Here is a 9,814-nt window from a genome sequence, read left to right as displayed (position 1 = left end):
ATCCCTCCACATTCCTTTTGAAAATCAGCTCCAAAAGGCCAAAGTCACATAGTCAGGAGTTCAGCAGCAATCCCACTCCTCTGGTACCAACTATACTGTTGCAATCAGGTTCACATTGCTGGCAGAAATCACCTGACCAGGAGCGGCTTGTGGGAAAAAAAAAAAAAAAGGTTTATTTTAGCTTACAGACTCAAGGGGAAGGTCCATGATGGCAGGGTATAATGATGGCATGAACAGAGAGTGAACATCACCTCCTGGCCAACATCAGATGGGCAATAAGAACAGCAGCGTGTGCCAAATACTGGCAAGGGGAAACTGTCTACAATACCCATAAGCCTGCCTCCAGTAATACACTGCTTTCAGGAGGCATTAATTCCCAAATCTTCATCATCTGGGAACCTAGCATTCAGAACACCTACATTCATAGGAGACAGCTGAATCAATCCACCACACACACCCTCCAAAGCTCAGGAAACATTGAAGAAGAGGGTGCAGAAAGAATGTAAAACCCACAGGGTGGGAAGGCTTACTGTGAGGCATTGTCCTCTCTATGGGAACTGACTTGCACATTCATGACCTCACAGTGATTACTGACACCCTCACTGAGGAGGTGGGTGGGGAAGAGGGGACATAAGTGGATAGCCTGATGGGAATATGACAAATCTACAATATGTCCATACATTAAAGTTCCAAATAAGAAAATTTAAAGTAAAAACACCACCTACAAATTATAGAGAGAATGCAGGAAAAGTGAAAACTTTAATTGTACTGATAGGAATACAAACCAGTAAGTTACTTTGTAAAGTATTATGAAAGCCTTCTGAAAACTATAACTGCCCTATGATCCAGCTGTACTACTCCTACATGGATACCCAAAGGACATAGAGTAAGCATGAAAAAGGGATGCCTGCGCAACTATGTTTATCACAGCACTATTCCAAACATTATGGAATCAGCCTACAGGTCTGTTAGCAAGTGAATGAGTGAAGAAAATATGGCATATCTACACTATGGACTATTCAGCCATAAAGAAGAATAAAATCATAAAGAAGAATAAAATCAGGTCATGTACAGGAAAGTGGATGGAACTGCAGATTTTCATGTTAAACAAAGTCAAGCCCAGAACAGTCGGATGGACTGCAAGCATTGGTACTTCTCTAAGTATCAAAGGGATGTTTCTCTATTAAAACATGAGCTGGGGGGCAAATAGCTCAGACAGTAAGCCACTTGCCCTGGAAGCATGAGAATCTGAGTTCAATTCCTAAATACTCATTTAAATGGCTGGGTGTGTTGGCATTCACTTCTAACTCCAGATCTGGGAATGAGGAGGCAGAGACCTGGAGATCACTGGGGTTTATTGACCATCCAGTGTTGTCTATTTGGTGTGTTCCAGGGCAATGAGTGATGCTATCTTAAGTAAAAGTGGACAGTATTTGAGGAACAGTATCTAAGACTGTCTTCTGGCCACTATATATGTGCCCATACTTACATTCACAAACATGCATACACATACATAACAGAAAACAAGGAGAAATGATAACACTGGAAAATAGAAGGTTGTGTGTCTCACATAAGCATTAATGTATATAATTAGTATGAGTTAGTAAAAACTAAAGAACAGAAGAAAATGATGACACATAATGTTCAAAGAACATCTCTTTTTGCTTTTCTTGGGACTCTAACATAAGGGATGTTACAACTTTTTATCCTAGTTAGTTTTCAGTTTGTGTTTTCTGTAATTTTCCCTGTAGGAACACTTGCATTGGCCTTTCTTCCTGCTAAGAAATTCAGGAACCTGATCGCTCTAGTCAAATATTCAGCGTAACTACTGAGTTCCTGTTATGTTTTATAAATTTTACTTCTAAATACCAATTTTATTGTTTTCTAATTCACTGAGTATATTCTACATTCTTATATTTTGTACATTTCCCCCTACTAAAAGTTGTGTTAATCCTAATCATTTTAATGCACTGTTTTTGTCTACTGTAGAAAATGTTTTAATGCTATTTATATTTTATTCCTTTTTGTTTCCTATGATCTTTCATTAAATTTGCTAATGATTAGTCTAAGCTCCAGTATTTTTGTTGTGTTTTTCTTATATGTCTTAGTCTGTTTCCTGCTGTGTGGTCCAAGTAATATAGTTTGGGTAATTTTCAAATAAGATATATTTGTGCTCACGGTTGTGAGGTCTAGGCACTCTAAAACTGAGGGCCTATATCTGGTGAAGGGCACATCTAGTGTGGTACTGTATCCCATGCCAAATGGTAAAAGGGGAAGCAAGAGCACCTAAATGACAGAGAAAGCCAATCCTGTGACAACTATCCCATTCCCATATAAATGGCTTTCATTCATCAGGATCTAATCATTGCTTAAAATCCTCACCTTCCAGCCCTATTACTTTAGCAATTCAACTTCAGCATGAGTTTTTGAGGGCTCATTCACACCATATCATTCCATGCCCCTAAAGGCACATGTATCTCCATAGGATGCTTTCATTTGAATACACTCATCCCTAACATCTTAACTCATTTCCTTCTTCAGATAAAAAGTCCAGAATCTCCTCTAACTTAGATATGACAAGAGTCCAGGAAATGATTCATTTTCTTAGGGAGAATGCAATCTGACCTTGTGGTTTTGAAGTTACTGCCAAAATACAAAGGAAGGACAGACATGCTGTACACAGTACTATACCAAAAAGAAGAAATATTCAAGATGAATGGGGCAGTTAAATTAAAAAATCAAATGAAACAAATGCTGGTGAGGATGTGGAGAAATAGGAGCCCTCATTCACTGCTGATGGGAATATAAGGTGGTACAACCACTATAGAAAGCAATATGGAGACTCCTAAAAAGGTTAACTATAGAGTTACCAACAGACCCAGTTATTTCCTTACTGGACATTAACCCTAAAAGCTTCATACCTCAGTTCAGAGATATTTGTTCTCTCTGAGAGATCTCTCATAGATTTGCATATTTATAGCTGCTCTATTCATAATAGCTAAGAGCTGGAATCAACCCAGATGTCCATCATTAGATGAATGGATCACCAAGATGTGGTATATCTACACAATGTTCTACACAGTAGTAAGGAAAAATGACATAATGAAATTTGAAGAAAAAAAGACTATGCCTTCAGAAACAACAAAAACCTTATGTAATATGAAAGGAGGGCAAGCTCTCAGGAAGGTAATGTGCTAGACACTCTCACCAAAATCCCTGGAATTTTAGGACTAGTAGTTAACTCTGAAGATCAATGTTCAAATGGATTTAATCTCAGAAAAGAAAAACTATACGTATCTCATATACAAATACTGAAATATTTGTGCCAACAATACAAATGTAGTACATATTTGTGAAGGTGAGAAATTTGGTAGTAGCAGAGCGCCTAGATTGCTGCAGGATTCATTACTTTATTTTTTTTAATTTTTTGTTGTTATTTTTATTTATTTTAGAGTGACAGAGATAGATAAAGAGAGAGAGAGAAAGAGAGAGAGAGAGAGAGAGAGAGAGAGAGAGAGAGAGAGAGAGAGAGAGGGAGAAAATGGGCATGCCAGGGTCTCCAGCCACTGCAAATGAACTCCAGATGCGTGTGCCCCCTTGAGCATCTGGCTAATGTGGGTCCTGGGGAATCAAGCCTCAAACCGGGGTTCTTAGGCTTCACAAGCAAGTGCTTAACCGCTAAGCCATCTCTCTAGCCCTAGTTACTTTATTTATGAGTACATCTTCAATAAAAATGCAAAAGGGTCTGGGAATATGGTTCAGTAGTAAAAGCAATTTTTTGCAAAGCCTGAGAACCTGCATTCAATTCCCCTAGTACTCACATAAAGCCAGATGCACAAAGTAGTACATGCATCAGAAGAAGCCTTGATATGTCTTTACTCTTTTCTCCTCCTTCCATGTCTCTCGCTCTTCAAATATATTTTAAAAGTATGTAAGATGTGGAAACTATGGTGTATATTGGAGGTTTCCAGTGGATGATACAAGCCTATGTAACTTGTGGGTTTGATGTTCCTGCATATTTTAGAGGCTAAGATACATTTCAAGACTGTCAACATAAGTATTTTACATATAAATTGGCTGTGTTGACCAAATGAAAACTTCCACCAGGCTCATGCAGTCACTAAAGCGATGGGATTAAGCACTACTAGACTACGGGGTGGGGTGGGCTGGGGGGACAGTGCCAGCCACCATGGAAAATGAAATCCCAGATGAGGAGGGATTTAAAGACACTGACTGAAGACCACTTTCCACAGTAGGGAAAAATGACAGACTCAGCACATAACTTTTCCCCGACCTAGAATCCATTCATTTCAACTGAATTTTTATTTATTTTGCTTCTACTTCCCATTAAATAATTCATTTCCTGAAAATTATTGACAATCTCCCCTAACTTCTCTATTGCATCATTGTCATTATTTTTTCTTTTCCAACTTCCCAAATTTGTTCTCCATATTTTTCAAAGGTTTGAGTATCTATTACCTTCTTCTCCACCAATGACCTTACCCAAATCATTTTGTTTAGCAAGGAGGTGAGTAACCTATACATAACCTGCTGTTTTTACTCTGACCTTCAAAGATCTTTAGCCTTTGACCTATATTTATGTCCACACACACTAGTGAACCACACCTTTGTGTTTAATTAAAACGTACTCATCAAATTCATGGAGGACTCACATAATCTTTTTGTTTCTCCCTTTTCAAATCCCCATCACTGTGCCTGCAATCAGTATAAAAACTGTAGACTTCATCATTTCCACCACCACTATACAAATCACTCAATCAGATGTAGATGTCATTCTTTTTGCAGCCTTTAACATTTCTGTTATATGTTACCAACATTTCCAGAAATATGAGTTACAATGTATATTTAGAGGAGTTGGGGAAGAGGAAAAAAAAAAAAACACAATATCTGTGGAAGATAGCTTGGCCCTTCAGTTTGTACCTTGAAGTCATGAATAGAATTTTTTCCAAATATTTTCATACTAATAATAATTTTGCAATGTGGCCCACAATATTTTTTAACTTTTTGATTTTATACATTTTCTCAATATTACACAGGACCCTCAGATGGAAACTGACATTGTCTTGATAATTTTTTGATAAATTATTATTATTGAACTGCAAGCATGGTACTTTAAGTTATAAAACCAAAAATCCTTTACTTACATGATTAACATTTAGCTTGGTATTTTCCCCAGTCTTTAGTTTGTCATTGCACATACAGGGCAGAAGATTTGTTTCAAGAAGAACATTATCCTATGCTCATCTATAAAACAACAAGAGTACCTTCATTGCTTGAGAAAATAGAGACAAGTTTGCTGATCAAAATACTAAAGAAGCTACAGAAGACAGCAAATCAGTGAAAGGGATCCTGGAGAACAAAATTGTTAGTAAAATTCTGACATGCTGTTTTGCAGCTTATCTATCCTGATACATATTTAGTTATAATTATGGAACATTGATGTTTTGCAAATAGAAAGGATTATTGGCTCACAATGTGATATAGTTGCTGATGAATTTAGCCTATACAAAAACCTCAGACTTGATTCTTAGGACTTTATCTTGTAACAGGTTATAGGCACAAACTGGACAGAAAAATTGAGCCACACTGTCCACTTCACACATTATTTTATACAATGACTATAGTGCTCCTGAGAGACCATAACACTTTCAGTCACACAGTGCCTAGCAATACCTACATAAGACCCTCATAATAGGAGAAAAAAATGATGACATCAAATTAAAAGAGAGACTAGTGGAGAGACGGAGGGGATATGATGGAGAGCAGAGTTATGAAGGGGAAAGTGGGGAGGGGAGGGAAATACCATGGTTTGTTGTCTGTACTTACAGAAGTTGTCAATAAAAAACATATGTATTAAAAATAGAAATAAAAAATGTGTAGTGCCATATTAGAGACTTAAATATTTTCACATACCACTTCTTATTCATTCTGTTTGCTTCTCCCCATTTTGTCACAGAATACATCAATTTCTGTAGCCTAATTACCACTTAGCCCTCAACATCATTTACAGCTCATCTTACAAACTATGAATAGAATCACATTAAAAAGAGTTTATAGTGTCCCAACCAAATACATAGGAAATAATAGGATAATAGGAAGTCATAAGGGGCATACCCCAGTTTCTAAACAGCTGGTCGAGAATTAAGGTGTGAATGTGTGCCCATGTGAGAGCAACTTGTACTTCTACCCTTTATGCTTAAACTCTTGAATATCTTACCAGGAAATGTAGTGATGATTTCTACTTATGGCTCTATTAATGACTTGTATCTAACAGCATCTTCTAAGTAAATATTCATGTGAAACTTCAGTTGGCAAAGAAAATATAAATCTTCCTCTTCCCTTTGTCTCTCATTGGATTAGAATCTATATCTAATTGCCTAGCAACAGAAGCCTAAGTCTAGGCACCTAGCAACCTGCTTCCTCTCCTTTGTGCCTCTACCATCTCAATCAAAACTTATTTCTATTTACTTCTTCATGTGAGTAAACTGAATTCCTTATTGTTTTTTTTGTTGTTGTTGTTTGCTTGTTTGTTTGTTTTCCGAGGTAGGGTCTCACTGTATCCCAGGCTGACCCGGAATTCACTCTGTAGTCTCAGGGTGGCCTCAAACTCACAGCAATCCTCCTACCTCTACCTCCTGAGTGCTGGGATTAAAGGCGTGTACCACCACACCCAGCCCCCCCCTTTTTTTAAACACTTCATTTTTTATTTATTTATTTGACAGAGAGAGAAAGAGGCAGAGAGAAGGAGAATGGGCACACCAAGTCCTCCAGCCACTGCAAACGAACTCCAGATGCATGCGCCCCCTTGTGCATCTGGCTTATGTGGGTCCTGGGGAATAAAACCAAGGTCCTTTGGTTTTGAAGGCTAATGCCTTAACCACTAAACCATGTCTCCAGCCCTGAACTCCTTGTTTTATTTACTATGTTCTTGTAACTACCAATATGAACAGATCTCATATTCTTTTTTTAATTTTTAAAAGTATTTTGAGAGAGAGACAGAGAGAATTGGCACACCTGGGCCTCAGTTACTGATATTGAACTCCAGAAGCTTTCACCACCTAGTGGGCATGTGCAACCATGTGCTTGCCTCCCCTTTGTGGGGCTGACTTATGTGGGATCTGGAGAGTTGAATATGGCTTCCAGGCAAGTGCCTTAACCACTAAGCCATCTTTCTGGCCCCAGATCTCATATTCTTATTCCAATACACAATATAGAAGAAAAAAAGACATGAATAAAAATAACATATGCATAAATCCCATTGTTAAACTGACTATTTGGCTGTTTTCTACGTACTGTTTGGGGAAGATTAATGTGATGGTTTTATGTCAACTTCATTGGTTTAATACACAACTAAAGGGGAATATGTTTAAATACTTAAAACAACTAGAAATAAAAGACATGACATTACAACAGGTGCTGCAGAAATCAAAGGGAACGTAAGGGTCTATTATAAACAACTGTATACCAACAAATTAAATAACAGAATAAATGGATAGGATGCAAGAGTCATACAACCTACCAAAGCTGCGATTATAGTTATGAACACATAATAATTATTCAAATTAATGGAATAAACTATGATATTTCCACACATGAATGCTTTATGCATTGATCCTGTTCATTATTCTTCTATCTACTTCACAGGTTCCTCTTCCTATTTTCTTATAGCTCCTTCTTAACCCCTAGTAACTCCTCTTCTAGTCACCTTTTGGTTTCATAAGTTTCCACACATAATAGAAAACATGTGCTACTTGTTTTTCTATGTCCAGAACTTCCCTTCTTTCCTCATCCTTTACCTACTTTTTTTTTTTTTTTTAGACAAGATTTCTCCAGGTAACCCAGGCTGTCCTGGAACTCATGATTCTCTTGCCTCAGCCTACTGAATGCTGAGATTATAGGCATCCACTGCCCTCATTTAGCTGATCTTTATGGTGATATGATGTTCCACTCTGTATGTTTACTACACTTTCTTTCTCTGTTCATTGACAGGCTGTATCGAAATCACGGTTATCGAGTAGTGCCACAGTAAACATGGCTGTGCAGCTCTCTCTTTCATATGTTGATTCTACTTCCCATGGATAGATACTTATGAGTAGGATAGGAGGATCATAGGGTAGTTTCATTTTTAAATTATTTATTTATGTATGTATTTAAGATAGAGGGAGGGACAGAAGAAAAGCCCTAGTTTTGTTTGTTTCAATAGACATAGTGACTCAATAAAAGCTGCACTATTTTAAATTTCCACAAATACTGCATGAGTTCATTTTTTTCTCCACACTATGATCAGCAATTTTTAAAAATAATAGTCATTCTAATTGGAGTAAGATGGAATCTCTGACTTTTTTCTTAAACACTGCATGTTAGCCAAGTACTTTCATAACTTCTATCTGTAGAACCTGTAGAACACTGGATTTCTGTGCACTTAAAAAAACAAAACAGAGTAATTGGGAGAGTTACATTTCATAGTTCCTGTAAAATACTGAGAATGTTAAAACTAAAATGTATAGCATGATCTTGAAGCATAGGCTGAAGCTTCAGCAAGATTCTGAGTTTTGTGTAACACCTCAAGAAGCAAAGAAAAATGAGAAATATGGCTGACCTTTTTCAGATTTTCAGTCTTATAATGTATACTTCTCATTAGACTTTTGGGCATTTTCCTCTCCCAACTTTTTGGTTTTTTGGTGCTATTGTTTGTTTTTTGTTTTTTGTTTTTTGGTGGGGTGGGAAGAAAGCTTCATTTTGTTCGGGGAGTCAGCCCATACCCAGTCTCAGAATTTCTAAAACTGTTCTTTGGTGCCCCCCGGCCTTGGAGATTTTGAACACCCGGACGTGCACAGTCTTTCTCGGGGGCCTGTGCTCGCCCATTGTCACGATGTCGCCGGTCTGCGCATGCCTGAAGCAGGGGCACAGATGCACGGACATGTTCTTGTGGCCCTTCTCAGAACCATTGTACTCGCCCGTGTAATGGAGACGGTTCCGGAGGATGACACTGGTCCTCTGCATCTTCATCTTGGTCACCCCTCCAGACCGGTCTGTCCTCGGATGGAGACATTACCAGTGAAGGGCATTTCTTGTCTACGTAGGTGTCCTCCATGGCCTCTTCGGGCATGAGTGACAAGGCCGATCCCCCTGCAGGACCAGGTGAGTTCTCTTGGCCAGTTTCTCCCAGCAGCACCCTCTTCTGGTTTGGGAAAACGACAGGCTCTCTCAGTCTGAATGTCCGCCATCTTCCCTGAAGGCTGAGGAAGACAGCTCTCCCACCTTTCTTATATTACTGTCAAAGGATTAGTGAGTAATAATTGAAAAGTTTCACAGCAAAACAACTATCCCAAAAGAAGGTCCATACACTTAACTGGAAAAGTCTCTCTTCTTGCTTCTTTTACTTCTGTCGTCATCATTTTTTCCAATCCTCTCCTTTCCTATTTGGGATCCTGTGACCTCAATTACAGAATAAAGAGTTAAATCTATGAATGTAAACTTCTCTTGCCATTTTCCCTTACTCAAAATCAGTTATAATTTGAGTCCTCAATGCAGAGAGCCATGTTTTCTTCTTAACTTGTTTGCAAAACAGGTTTGTTGATGAAGTTAGTGAGTTAATTAATTAAATAATTCCAAGTTATGTATTAGTCTTCCTCACTCTTTTAATGATGGACATATTCTTAATTGAGTTGAAGAGAGAGATAAGGGGGGAAATTTACCAATATGTTTAAAAATATAAAGATTGTGAAGAAGGCAGCTGTGATTGTGCTGGCAGTAAGGATGCTTTCAAGATTTTGGTTTGTTTTTTCCTCTG

General features: G+C 38.0%; 1 pseudogene; it reads right to left on the bottom strand.

Annotated features, from left to right (window-relative positions):
- Positions 1 to 8,789: 8,789 nt before the first annotated feature.
- LOC123457649 lies at positions 8,790 to 9,248 on the bottom strand (annotated as a pseudogene).
- Positions 9,249 to 9,814: the final 566 nt, after the last annotated feature.

The sequence above is a fragment of the Jaculus jaculus genome, chromosome 1 (assembly GCF_020740685.1).
Source record: "Jaculus jaculus isolate mJacJac1 chromosome 1, mJacJac1.mat.Y.cur, whole genome shotgun sequence".
Lineage (NCBI taxonomy): Eukaryota > Metazoa > Chordata > Mammalia > Rodentia > Dipodidae > Jaculus > Jaculus jaculus.
The sequence above is the reverse complement of the archived record's forward strand: the minus strand, read 5'-3'. Positions and strand labels throughout refer to the sequence as shown.